This window comes from Rhineura floridana, chromosome 7, assembly GCF_030035675.1.
Source record: "Rhineura floridana isolate rRhiFlo1 chromosome 7, rRhiFlo1.hap2, whole genome shotgun sequence".
NCBI classification, from domain to species: Eukaryota; Metazoa; Chordata; class Lepidosauria; order Squamata; family Rhineuridae; genus Rhineura; species Rhineura floridana.
The window spans coordinates 123,623,454-123,635,604 of NC_084486.1; the positions used below are offsets into that span (position 1 = coordinate 123,623,454).

Sequence of the window (12,151 nt, forward strand, 5' to 3'; positions counted from 1 at the left end):
GCAAACTGAATCAGTTTATCATAGGTAACACCCAGCCACACACACACAAAATATCTTTGTGCACTTGAACAAGAACACTTCATAGATATGCAACTCAGGCCACCTCTGTGCAAAAGAGTTCAACTGGTTTCGTTGTCATTTCCTCTAAACTAGGGAATCCTGGGAACTGTAGTTCTGTGAGGATTTCTAACAAGATAATTCTCAATCCTCAAAAGTCATGGTTTGCTCTAATTCCCCAGCAGCCTTGTAGCTTGCTCTTGCTAAGCGAATAAAAAGAAGCTTTCAGTAATTTTATTTCCACCAAATATGGTACTGATTTAAGATTGCCAAGTTCTGACTTCAAACATTTGGTGCCTAAGAGTAGAGGATGGAGCCTGGAATAGGTTTGGTGGAGAAGAGAGGAGCAGCAGGTGATGGATTATGCCCACATTGGCTTTTAATATGGTATGAAGGAGTAGAATAGGGAGGGGGCATGTGAGAAACAAATTCCCACAAGTGACACTGCTAGCAAGTTGGTACTTTACCCTGCCGCCACCACCCACCCGCTCAGCTCAACAGAACCCATGGGACAGCCAGCTATGGAAGAGGAACACACGTGTGTCCTGTAACCTCTTATGCATTAATGTTTGAAACGGTGAATGGTGGCCGAACTCAATGCATGCACAGAAGCCATGAACATTATGGGTGATGAGGTAGCACTTCCCCCAAAGGAGAGGATTTGCAGTCTGGGAGTGTTCCATACAATTTTGTCACTAACTGCCCAAGTAGTCACTGTGGAATGGAGGTTTTTTCCCCCCAACACTAAATGTTGGTACACCAGCTTCAATCCGTCTTGGACAGAGATAGCTTGGCCATTTTCATCTATGCTCAGAAAATCTCCATTACATCATTGCTGTAATGCACCATAAAACAGAAAATAGAAACGACCTGATTAAGCACACTTTAAAAACAAAATCAGCAACAATATAATCATTATGTGTAATATGGCTCCAAGATTACAACTCCTAAATTCATTTCACCCTCTGTTTTTTATATATATTCCAGGAATAAGCACAAGACTGAAGTGAAATGAGTTAAACTGTTGTCAAAATCAGGAACTCTCTGGCTCTGTTTTGACCCACCCTTGGCTCAGCAAAATCAAACCTACTTCTTGAAAATTGAAGAAGAGAACAATACATCTGTTTTTAAGGCAACTTCTACATATCTGAAACTTATTATTTGCACTTCCTGCTTTCCTTAATTTTCTTTGCCTTAAGCAGCATGCATTCACTTCCTTCAGCCTTTTGTCTTATGTCTCGCTTCTCAGACGTATATATTTTGCTTTCTTCCACCTGATAGGTCATTTTTGCAAATCACCATCACCCACAATGAAATGGGAGCCATTCCCTGCCACTAACATTACTAAGTTGTGCATGTGCTCCTCTAATAAAGATCTTTGCCATTCCTTTGTCATGCATGTCAATCAAGCAATCATCTTCATTTCATTGGCTCAAGAAGTGCAAATTAGGCAGTTTTTCATTAAAATGCAAACAAAATCAAATTTCTCTGTGGAGTGGAATGAAAGTTCTCAGGACAGCTTACAATAAATAAGAATAAAAACAATTTAAATACAAATAAAAATAAAACTGTAAAATCAAAAACAGAAAGAAAACAAAATTCACTGCAACTCCAAAGTTAGAACACAGATTTTGTTAAAAACTGAGGGGACCAGACTACCTGAGTTATTTAAAAGGCCTGTGAGAACAAGAAAGACTTTGTCTGTAAAGATGGTGTCAGACAAACCTTTCTGGAAAGGCTGTTTCGTAACTGGGGTGCCACCATCAAAAGGCCCTTGGCCTGGTAGTTACTCATCTAGCTTTTCAGAGCAGGGTCTCCGGAAAAGACCCTAATATTCAGATAGGTACATATGGGGGAAGAAAATATTTTGGGTAACTGGATCCCAAGCCATTTAGGGCTTTAAAGAAGACACCAGCATTTTAAATCAGGCCTCTAAATGGATAGGGAGCCAGTACAGTTGACAAAGCACAGGCATAATATGGTTGAAGCAACCAGTCCCAGTTAAAAGTCCTTTTTGGGGGCTAATGTTTCTGGACGGTTTCTAAAATCAAGGCAGCCCCACGTATAATATATTGCAGTAGTCTAAACTAGGATTGTCAGGTTCTTGGCCTGAGACTGATCCTGTATCTTTAGGAGAAGAGAAAGTCAGCCAAGTGCAGGTGTTCTTGCAGCTCTGTAATGGGAAAAACCACACGGTGGAATTCTCCCTTCCCCCTGCACAACTTTTAAAGATACAGAAGACCTCTTGGTTGCCAGGCCTGGCCTCCAAGAGGTCTTCTGTATCTTTAAAAGCTGTGGAGGGGGGAGGGAGAATTCCACCTTGTGGTTTTTCCCATTACAGAATTGCAAGAACACCTGCACTTGGCTGACTTTCTCTTCTCCTAAAGATACAGGATCAGTTTCAGGCCATGGACCTGGCAACCCTAGTCTAAACAGGAGGTTACGAGAGCATGGGTAATTGTGGCCAAGCTCTCTACATCCAGTTTAGATTGCAGTTGGCATATCGGTGGAAGCAAAATGTGTGGCTGTTTTAGCCATGCACATACACAGTTGAACTAGCAGAATGTAAGAACTAGTTTTAGGTCTGTACCTTTAAAAGTAATACAATAGCAATAATTTGAGGAGAGTGTTTTGCCTAAGGATTGTGAGCCTACCTAAATGGATTGAGGGGGAAAGTAGCTCCCAGACAGTGGAATGAACTACAGCACAAGAATGTCTCACCTGATGGCCTATTTGATCTGATGCTGAAAACAGATGTGTGAATCTGCATTCAGAAATACCACAATTAGTTAATCACAAATTATCTAACCCAACCCTTCAAAAGAAAACACACCAAACCTGATTCCATTCAAGATGAAGGCTATGCTCACATTGATTTCAGTGAAACAAAGCAAGCACTCTGGCTGTGATCCACACAAACTAGTTAAATGTATGCTGAATACTTTGCTTAAAGACAGTTTAAAATCAGTGAAACTAAACTGGCTTCAATCCAAAAGCTCCATCAGACATGTGGCAAATCATAGCGTTTGAGCACCAATCATTCATTTTCTTATTTTGAATAATATAGAGTACATTTTCCTCTTGATTCTCCTTGGTCATAATATGTTTATCACCCTTCTCATCATTCCAGAACAACAGTTGTCATATGATTTTGGAAATATATACTTGGGGCTTTCTTTTCACAACCTTTTCCCACATTGACATAATCACCCAACCCTACCTGGAAGTAAGCCCCACTGAACACAATGAGACTTCCTTCTGAGCAAATATGTATAGGCTAGCGTTATCATTTATTTTCATAATATTTAGCATATTCTGAGTGCAAATATGTAGCATTTCCTCAATGTTCTTTGGGTCTGCCTCAGTAACTGTCAGCTGGGCATCTATTAAAAAAACTTTTTGCAACAAGACTTTTTTCTCTCTCCTGAACTGAAGTTGTCCGCAAATTAAGGCTGCCACAATAATTTTGTAAGTGAAGATGGTAAGAGAAAAACATATTGCCGGGCAGCCCTGAAGGGAAATTAAGAACAATGAAAAATTAATCTATTTATACAGTGAAACATCAAGGTCTAAACAGAACCTACTTCCCCTTTCAGTAACATCTGTGGCAAAGTTATGACATATCCAGCCCACATATAAAATAGCAGCAATGTACTTAGTGCAGTGAATTCACACATAAAACATCTGTAGCTTATCATATCTAGTGTAATCTCCCAACCTGCCACAACTTTTAAGGTTGCATTTTATGCTGTCTCAGAAAGGTTTTGACATGCAGCCATTCGAGACTATGTTTTCCCCCTGCCCCCATGCACACAATTAATCATTCAGCATTGAAAAAGCTAATATGAATGCATATTGGTTCAAGTTAATAGTTATTCATTACCTCACAGAAAATGGGGAAACAACCCTCTGAAAAGCTTTAATAATTGAAGACAAAATAGCCAAGCCTTTGGAGAAATCCTGATAAAATCCATTACAATTGTCAGAGTCACCCTACCAACCCCCTGCCTCTGGTATGTGAAGCTGCTGGCTCAGTGTTCTGCCTTGTCAAACCAACCGTACAGTCTATTCAGTTACCCGGGAGTTGGCATGTGGAATCAAGCAAACAAATCTTTTCTCTCCATGTCCCCCTCAGAACTCTGCCTCTCAAAAACCAGATTAATTGGTTACAAAACAAAGTGGCCAGAATGAAAAAGGCAATGAAGTTGATTTTGCACATTTAAATCATTACAGTTATAATAGCATAGGGTTGGGTTTTTTTTTTTTCCTGCAAGGGGGAGATGAGTGGTTTTCTATTCAGTTAATGAATAAACTGCTAAGTGTAGCAAAGAGCATTCAGAAGTTAATATAAGTTACAGGGCCTCTTTTCAGGGAAAGAAAAGTTCGGAGACAGAACTCTTTAAAAAAGGAATACAAGAGGCTAAAGGAGGGAGTGGAGGGCCTTCCAAAAATGCACGGATTTACACGGATTTATGGAAAAACTCGGTCCCTAGATAAGACAGACTCTATTGGTATATAGATATTGGTATATTGGTATATAGCCCTAATGAGACTGGCCCCAGAAGATAGTAAGCTTGAACAACTGCCAGATAACTTTATGGGGAAGAGCTATAGCTCAGTTGCACAACATCATCTGTTTTGCATGCAGAAGATCCCAAATTCAATCCCCAGCATTTTCAGGTAGGGTTGGGAGAGATCCCTGTCTGAAACTCTGGAGAGAAGCTCCTGGTCAGTATAGCCAATGCTGAGCTACAATGTACAATTGTTGACTTGGGGTTGCCAAGTCAGAAGCATCCCAAACCCTGAGATTTCAGGGGCAGACCCTAGTGATGTCACTGGGTCAGGCCATAGTGATGTCATAGGGGCAGACCCAAGTGATGTTACATGGGAAGGCTCTAGTGATGTCACATTGGTGGGCCCTAGTGATGATATATTAAGCATCAACCACAGTTGTTTGGAGCATACAATTCAAACAAAAACATGTCTCTGAGTGCAAATTAAGACAAAAATCTTAGCTCAAAGATAGAGCCTGGGTAGGGAACATTTAATCAAGCCTACTTGCTTCTGGCAAGAGGGGTTTAAGTGCCCTCAGGACAGGACAGTCACCAGAAGGCCATTGTAGGAAGAAAGGAGCCTAGTGTTGTGGAGATGTTAGATAGGAGCACTCAGGAATAAAGATGGATGTCCCTGAAAGACGCTATTCTAAGCACACGTACTAAGCCCCATAGAACTCAATAAGACTTACATCTGAGTACATATGGTTTGGATTGTGTTGTTAGTAAAGCTTGACTAGGGATCCTCTGCAAAGATATCCATATCCAAGTTGGGTTGGCAACCCTCTGCCTGAAATGCCCCTGCCTTTTAACATGGCTGCTCCAAACTTCTGTACAGATTTGACCCTTCAGAAAAAGGTTTGAGAAATTAGTAAGAATAAGAAGATGCTCTACCCTTGTCTGTATACCTTGTGAGCTGCTATAAACTCAGCCAACCCAATTCCAGAGAATAATAATTGACAGAGAAAAAACACACATGGTTTGGTCTACCCTCACAAACAGCAGCTTGGGAACAACAACGATTGCAGCCACACTTTCCAGTAGGTGTATTCTCTTTTACCACTATTGGACAAGAAACAAATCATCATGCAACCAACAAGGTGCATCATCAGTGGGTTTAACAGGGTTGAACTGAGCACATGGAACCAGTGTTGTTGCTTCTGTGGATGTGAGTGAAGTTAGAGGTAAATGAAATGTAAATAGAAAAAGGAAAGCAAAAGACAGCAACGATTTCCTAAATGCAATACCATACCAACCACAACAAAATTCCTATGAGTAAGGCAGAAAACTCAGCCTCCCACAACCAGTCAGGATTCCTAACCAAAAACCAAAACTAAAAAAAAATAACTGGCAGCCAGTGAGCCAAGGTCACAGAAATCCCCATGAAGCACAACCTGACTCGGGGGCTGCAGTTAGTTCAGAATGCTGTGGCACGATTGTTGACATGAGTGAGACCCTATCAGCACATAACACCTCTGCTCTGAAATCTGCACTGGTTGTTGATTTGCTACCAGGCCAAATGCAAGGTGTGATTTCCAGGTTATGGGTGCCACATCGTAATTGTTCTGCTCTTGCAAGAAGTTAATCCTTTAGTGTGGCAGCACCTACGCTTTGGAACTCCCTGCCTATTGACTTTAGGCAGACACCTTCATTGTACTCTTTTCAGCACCTGCTAAAAACATGTTTGTTTAGGCAAGCTTACCCAGGCAGATAGAAGCTATAAAAGTGTATTTTATCTGTTTTTAACTCATTGTTGGTTTTATTATTTTGAATGTTTTTAAATACCTGGTTTTTAACTGTTTTTGCCAATAATTTTATTCTTTTAATTCCTTCTGTAAACTGCTTTGAAATCTTTTACAATAAAGTGGTATGTAAATGTTGTAAATAAGATACATAAATAGATTTTGGAGTCACTGTGGCCCTTGGGTCTCTTTCCTCGTTTAAGAACAAAGGAATCTACCTTATACTGACTAAGGCTATTTGATACCATCTAGTTCAGTACTGATGACATGACTAGAATTGGCTCTCCAGGATTCCAGGCAATAGTCTTTTCCAGAAATTGAATTTTGGACCTTTGCATGCAAAGCATATGCCCTGCCACTGAGCTACAACCCTTCCCCTGTTTAAAAAAGTATATTTTGAAATTGTTCTTTTCAATTCACCAATGAATGCACAGCATACCTAGGGCAGATCCACATCATTCATTTAAAGCACATTAAACACACATTTGAAGAACATGAATCCCACCACAGAATCATGGGAACTGTAGTTTGTTTAAGGTAGTGGAAACAATAACCGTGAGAGGGAAACTACACTTCCAAGGATTCTTTAGGGGAAGTCATGCTCTTTAAATGTGAGTTGGATGTGCTTTAAATGTACTGTGTGGATCTACTTAATAAACTTTGCCTGCATGTAAATCATTTTAATTGATTTTTTAAAATGGAAATGAGCTACAAAGTTTACTGAGCGACCATGGGCTACTTACCATCTCTCAGTCTAATCTGCCCCTCAGGATGAAAACAACAGAGGCGAACCGTCACCACCAAAGGAAGAAGGGCACACTTAAAATGTAGAGGAAGTAATAATGTACAACCATATTGTGAAATCAAATACTTATCGGGACATAGTATGAAGATATATTTATATAAGCATAACTGTCAAAGATGTTTATTATCTACATAACCTGTAAAGGTATTTGTAGTGCAATCCTATGATTTTTTACTCAGAAGCAAGTCCAATGTATTCAATGGGACTTACTCAAACACGGAAGCGTGTGCAGAACTGCAACCTCAAGTGATAAGGAACACTCACTCAACCCAAAATTCAGAATCATGCCACTTTAAGCTGGTTTGCAACTGTTTATACTTTTTATGGCTATTGGATTTTAAAGGGATATGTTTCTTGTTTAAATTCAAATGGTGCTGAGATACTAATATTGAGAATATTAAGAATCTGAAATGTGTCCTTTTACATAGTATGGTACTGAAAAATTGGTTATGCTATGTTAATTAGCTAATGCAGTTTTGTAATGTTAGAAATAAAATATGGGCATATTTATTTTGTGATAGATTTGCAATGGATTATGTCTAAAGTGAATAATTAAACTAATTAACCATCTCAAAAAGGATACCATAGACCTCGAAAAGGTTTCAAAATGGGCAAGGAAAATGATCAAATACTTAAATATGTATATGTATATCGTATGCAGAGTTACAATGTTATATTTATAAGTCTTTGTTTGGGGTCAAAAAAGGGAAACTATTGTGCCTGGATCTAATTATGTACTGATAGTAGGGGAAGAAAATACAGGCTTGAGCATTCACTACATTTAATCTACATGAGGCATGTTAACTGCTTCTCAAAGAAAGCATATTAATTTTAATGAAAATGCTGAGAGCTACAATAACATTCTTACTGAAACTTGCCTGTAAATAATTAACTATCATAGTCAAGTGATTTAAAAAAACAGCTCTGTTAACTTTATATAAGTAGAAAATCATGCTGGAAATGCATAATCTTGAAAGAAAAAACCACTGTACTTGGATGCATGCCATGTATCATATAGTAAAGGCACACAAACAATAAGAACAGGACTAGTGCTCTTCAGTTTAAGCCTAGCCAAAAGATTTTTTTTAAAAATCACCTTACAACCAAAAATGTAGTTAGAAATTATCAAGCAACAAATGGAACACATCAACATTATAACACTTGGCATGAGTGAATTAAAATGGATGGAAATGGGACACTTTCAATCAGGCAACTATAAAATATTTTATGCAGGAAATGAGAAATTAAGAAGAAACGGGGCTGCTTTAATAGTGAGAAGTGATGTAGCAAAAGCAATTAGGAGCTACAACGCAAGGTCTGAGCGAGTGATATCAATGAAATTTAATGGGAAACTTATTAACATAACCAGGCCCGCCCTTAGCATGTGCGGGGCCCGGGGCAAAAGCATAGTTGCCCCCCCCCCAGGGTCATCTGTATTAGGGCTCCATTTATTGATGTGAAGAAATCTTGCGTTTTTTAAAACCATAACAAACATTGAATTTACTTTAAAAACTGATACACTACTTACCATCTCTATTGGGGGCTAGGACAGGTGCCTATCTGAAATCCTAGACATGGTTGCCCCCTCTTCATTTCATCCTCACCTCAAACCTGAAGCAAATGTGAAGCTTGCACCAGGCAGATCACTTTTGAGTCCTAACGCTATAATATTGATCTTGAGTGAACTCTTCTCTATTGTTGGGATTAGTAACAGCAGCTATCATATATGCTTTATTGTTATGTTTCGCTTTTATACATTCAAGACCGCTGAGAAAAAATACTGAAAAAACTGGACATCACTTGCAATATATGGCTAGCTCCTGCACAATTCCCTGTGTCTTTCAGTGTGGAAACTGAAGCTAGATGACCTGGTATTTTGTTTTTTTTCCTGATGGTGAAATATAGGGTCATTTAGAACAACAAATGTCTTAAGTTTGCAAAGCACCAATGAATACAGTGGTGTATTAATTATGAGCATTCTTTTCCATTTCTAGACTCATAAACTTGTACTCTTGAACTTGTATTCCCAAGCAACTGGAATAGGAGGTATATTGCCTCCAATGCTGATGGCAATATATAGCCATAATTGATAGCCTTATTCTCCACTGATAGTTTTATCCTTTATAAAAGGATACACATATCCCATGACTAAATTATGGAAGAAATGAAGAGGAAGCTTTTATAAAACCCACAACCTCCTACCTCTGACTTTCCCTAATTTGGGCCAAATTATGCCCCCACCCCTCTTACCATTCTAAAAGCAAACAGATAAGAGGGAACCTTATGATTTAAGCTCAGCAAGCTCCCACTTCAGCTTGGGGTGGGGAGTGCCAAGAAATCTGATGTTGCTTCCTAAAAAAGAAAAAAGGCCCAGGAAATTGAAGACCTCTGCTTCCATGTTTACAAAGCCAGCCTTGTGTCCTGAAGTTCTTCAGAGAACTTTCTACTTATAACAAGGAAAAGATTATCAGCTGCTGTTTTTACAATAGGACTAATTAGTTGGTGTTTGTGTTTCAAAGCATGGCTTATTCTCTTGGCGATCTGGTTTTTGATTTAACTCTTATTGGAGTGTTCAGTGGCAATAAGCACTACCCTAAGTAAGATAACGGACATATACCTATTAACTTATGCTAATGAAGAAGTGAGTTCTGCTCCTGGGCAAAGTAGCAACCCAGTGCACCTGTCCACTGAGCAACCTTGGCTGGCTTCTACGACAAATGGCCCAGGAGAGGAGATGACGGGGGCATCGATGATTGCAGTAGTCCCCCAGGGCAGGCTAAGGAAGCCCATCAAATACTTGCCCCATGACCACCTGCCAGGCAATGAATGAATGAATGAATGAATGAATGAATTTTTATTAAGACAGCCAAAGGCCATTCATATACAACAATACAAAACTAAAAATATTATCAGAATCGGTGATTGACTCAAACCATTAAAATAATTAGCTTCAATTAAAATCATTAAACAGTTTGATTATCAGATAGGTGATTCATTATTATTTTTCTGGTTTGGATAGCACCCGCAGAGAATTTGGCGACTGCAAAGGTCACCTCTGGTAAGTGGTCACTTAATAAATAGTCTACATAAAAAATTTGAGCCCTTCCTGGAAGAGGTCGTAAGATAGGTGCAATTAATTGGCTTCTCAAGTCCTTATAATGTGTACATCGAAGGAGAACATGCTCATTGGTTTCAGGTTCTTGAATATCACATGAGCAAATTCTCTCTGAGTAGGGAGTTTTATTATATCTGCCAGTGAGGATGGCAGACGGTAAGATGTTAAGGCGCATTAAAGTAAATGCTCTGCGATAATTAGGGAGCTCTAGGGTCGACATATATGTCATTAGTGTACAGAACTTTGGGTTATATCTCTGCTTCTTGATGAGAAGTAAGTGAGTCTGGAAGTCGATGTCTTTCAGCCTTTGCTTAACTAGCTGGGTAGCAGATTCAAAACTCAATTGTAATATATAAGAAGGAGAGAGCCCTATACTTAATAATTTTTCATGGATCAATGTCACCCACAAAGAATGGTAATTGTCAAAGAGAACAAGGGGGGGCAGCCCTAAGGGGTTAAAACATAGCTTCAACCAGTATGCTATTCTCAACTTCCATATGTACGATTCTATAGATTGGAGGCCACATTCCAATCTTAGAATGTGGTTGGGTACACAGGTAGGCACTCCTAGAATAGCTCTTAAAAAGGAGTTTTGGGTAGCTTCCAGTTTTGTGAAATTTATAAATGTACTAATCTGGGTTCCATAGGTAAATTGAGGGATTATTTTGGCCAGAAAGACCTTAATTGCCGGGGGGACTGATTTGCCTCCTTTGGTATAGTAGAAGGATAATAGTGATTTTATTGTATGTCTGGCATTTAGCAGATTAGAATTTATATGCTGTTGTTGGGAACCTGATGCATGAAAAATAATCCCCAAATATCTAATGGTACTAACCTGATCTATGGGCCGATTATCAATCCTCCAGACATGTTCAATCTTTTTTTTAGTAAAGACTAAAACTTTGGTTTTTTGGAGGTTGATTATTAGGTCTTCCTCATGACAAAAAGGTGTTAAAGTTGCTAATAGTCTCTTGAGGCCTATCGGCGTTTGTGATAGCAAGACTATATCGTCTGCATATAATAAACATGGTCTGGGAGTATGGGCCAAAATCGGGGGATGCGATGAAATTGGAGCGATAGAAGACACTATGGCGTTTATGTATATATTAAATAATAGGGGAGCAAGGATACATCCTTGCTTAACACTCTTGGAGGTTTGAATTCGTTACGTTAGGTGGCCTTTATTATTACAATGAATTTGTAAGAAAGTGTTTTGATATAGACCTTGTATCAATATTAATAGGCGCCTGTCGATTCCCAAATTTTGTAATTTTAGCCAGAGTCTTGATCTTGAAATGGAATCGAAGGCCGCTTTTAGGTTCACAAAAGCTGTATATAGGGCTTTCCCATTAATATTGCTATACTTAGAAGTCAAATGCTGCAAAACCAAAGCATGATCACCAGGAGAGCGACTGGTGCGGAAACCTGCTTGCTCCGGTGCTAGAATGTCCATCTGAATGACCCAGTCTGAATGTTTCCTATATAAATAAGTAGCATATATCTTACTCATTATATTTAGGAGACTTATTGGTCTATAATTAGCTGGGTCTAGGTGGGATCCTTTTTTATAGATGGGAATTATAATTGCAGCTCCCCAGCCCTCGGGGATGATCATGAAGGAGTTAATGTTGGTAAACAGGGCGGCCAAAAGGGGGCCCCACCAATTAGCATTCAACTTAAAGACCTCCGGGGGTATATTATCCGGCCCGGTGGCCTTATTTAATTTGAGGGAGGCTATAAGGTCCAGGATTTCTTCGGAGGTAACAGGAGGCCATGTAGGGAGTTCAGTAGGTATATCTGAAAAGCTCTCAGGTTTGGGCATATTGCTTTGAAATAGGGTGGCATAATATTTTTCCCAGTCAGCTGGAGCAATGGCACA

The 12,151-nt window shown here is 39.3% G+C and overlaps 1 protein-coding gene across 14 annotated transcripts in view; it reads right to left on the reverse strand.

Moving 5' to 3' along the window:
• Nucleotides 1-12,151, reverse strand: part of VEPH1 (ventricular zone expressed PH domain containing 1) — a 232,580-nt gene that overhangs the window by 193,764 nt on the left and 26,665 nt on the right. For 3 of the 14 annotated variants that reach the window (XM_061637139.1, XM_061637140.1, XM_061637136.1), the window contains exon 1: nt 3,941-4,085. The exons of the other annotated variants lie outside the window; for them this stretch is intronic. The gene's annotated coding sequence lies outside the window, so the exon portion shown is untranslated. Of the gene's footprint in view, nt 1-3,940; nt 4,086-12,151 lie in introns of those variants that run through there. 14 annotated transcript variants of the gene reach the window in all.